This window comes from Homarus americanus, unplaced genomic scaffold (genome assembly GCF_018991925.1).
Source record: "Homarus americanus isolate GMGI-L3 unplaced genomic scaffold, GMGI_Hamer_2.0 scaffold54255, whole genome shotgun sequence".
In the NCBI taxonomy this organism is placed as follows: Eukaryota; Metazoa; Arthropoda; class Malacostraca; order Decapoda; family Nephropidae; genus Homarus; species Homarus americanus.
Genome location: NW_024753805.1, coordinates 1 through 2,500, shown reverse-complemented (window position 1 = coordinate 2,500; position 2,500 = coordinate 1).

Sequence of the window (2,500 nt, the reverse complement as noted above, 5' to 3'; positions counted from 1 at the left end):
CAGCAAAAGTGTCTGTTTAACCTAACCTTAGTACAAAGTCTATTGGTGTCCTCAATTTTATAGAGGTTAGCCACCCGAAGTCAATAAGAGACAAAGAAATAATCCAAGCAGCCTAAACTGTTTAGCCTGACCGTGGTAAAGTCTAACGGGGGACCTTAAATTTTATAGAATAATAATAATACAGGCAACTAACCAACCACTACCGGGCCGCCTAACCTAACCACTACTTTCGCCGGAGGTTTCGTCACGCTCCCCGATGGCGAAATCCTCCATTACAGCAAAAGTGTCTGTTTAACCTAACCTTAGTACAAGGTCTATTGGTGTCCTCAATTTTATAGAGGTTAGCCACCCGAAGTCAATAAGAGACAAAGAAATAATCCAAGCAGCCTAAACTGTTTAGCCTGACCGTGGTAAAGTCTAACGGGGGACCTTAAATTTTATATAATAATAATAATACAGGCAACTACCTAACCACTACCGGGCCGCCTAACCTAACCACTACTTTCGCCGGAGGTTTCGTCACGCTCCCCGATGGCGAAATCCTCCATTACAGCAAAAGTGTCTGTTTAACCTAACCTTAGTACAAAGTCTATTGGTGTCCTCAATTTTATAGAGGTTAGCCACCCGAAGTCAATAAGAGACAAGGAAATAATCCAAGCAGCCTAAACTGTTTAGCCTGACCGTGGTAAAGTCTAACGGGGGACCTTAAATTTTATATAATAATAATAATACAGGCAACTAACTAACCACTACCGGGCCGCCTAACCTAACCACTACTTTCGCCGGAGGTTTCGTCACGCTCCCCGATGGCGAAATCCTCCATTACAGCAAAAGTGTCTGTTTAACCTAACCTTAGTACAAAGTCTATTGGTGTCCTCAATTTTATAGAGGTTAGCCACCCGAAGTCAATAAGAGACAAAGAAATAATCCAAGCAGCCACCACTATCTAGCCTAAACTGTTTAGCCTGACGTACGTAGAGTTTTTTAATAAATCTGGTGATATGGAACCACACACAACCCCCCTTAACCTGGGATAATGCAATCAAATGGATAATTGCTAACTATTCTCAGAGATAATGCAATCAAATGGTTAGTTGCTAACCGGGGGCTGCGCCCCCGGACCCCCTGTGTTAGATACTGTATTTGGTCATGATGAATTGTTTATTAGACTATAAGAAATCCTCTTCCTTCTTGTATTGGCAAGGGGAGTTTGCTTTAACTTAGGTATGCTAGCCTAAGTAAAATAGACACGGAGCTGCGAAGACCTGATTCTTTTGCTGCATGTTTGAGTCTGCAACTTTGTTGTGATAAGACACTCAATCCTAGTGATTGTACTTACTCAACATAGTGACGGTGTAATTACCATCACAGATTGTACGGGAAATTCCAACTTTGGAAAAAACAAATATTTGGCCTACCCAAATTTTGACTACTACCCGTGCGTCTACGTCCTGGATTGGCCAATCAGTGGTGCCCCACGGTGGCGTGATACATGCACGTTTACTGCGGTGCTCTGATTGGCTGACCGAACGTGGCGTGGTAGGCTGTTTCTACTCTCTAAGTCCTCTTCTTTCCTTTTTTCATCCCCCTCATGCACTCCGTTCTTTGAACGGGAGGCGGGACTTCGCGATACGGTCGATCCGGCAAGGGAACCTGTGATAGTGCAGGGCACCCCTTGTCCAGGGGTCACCCAGTAAGGTGGCAACTTTTTAGATATATTACTATAGTCACAGGTAACCTGGGTGCAAGCCCGACGCCCGTCCAAGAGGGGGCAGGGTCACTGCTTTCCCAGAATCTGGTATAGGTAGGATTAGATGTAATCAAGAGATGACAACTAGCATTAGAATAAAACATAGAGATAAGGGACACTCATTGGAGAAGAAAGTGGCAGAAATCACTTACAACAAACTGCAAGTCCCACTAACTAGAATATTCAGCACCAATGAAGGTTTTAAAGTAATCTGTAAAGATGACTTTGATTCAGATAAAATCCTTTCAAAAGAAGCAAGAGATATATTTTACAATGAAGGCCTTATTGTTGTCATGCCACCAGAACAAAAAGCAAAAAGATCAGTTTTGTTCGTCAAGTCGATCAAGAGATCGGGAGGAAGACCTGAAAGAAGAACTGGAACGCCAAAATAGGTGGATGAAGATTGAAGAAGTCATTAAGATAAAGGACTATACTCATGTTTGAAGAAGTGTCAATGGCTGAGAAAGTTTTACAACAGGGCTTTCTAATATTCAACATGTCAGTCACACCACATCAAATAAAGAAGGAGACATTCATCAGTCTGCAAACTTGCTTCTCCTGCTACAAATATGAAGAACACACAACGAGAGACTGTCCGGAAAAAGAAAAAAAGTACTACTCAGATTGTGCAGGCGACGACCATACCTACACTGAATGTAAGAATACACATGTTGGCTGTCTCAACTGTAAGAGAAACGGGAATGTATACATAGGACATAGGACGTTAGCAATGGCATGCCCAATAAAAAA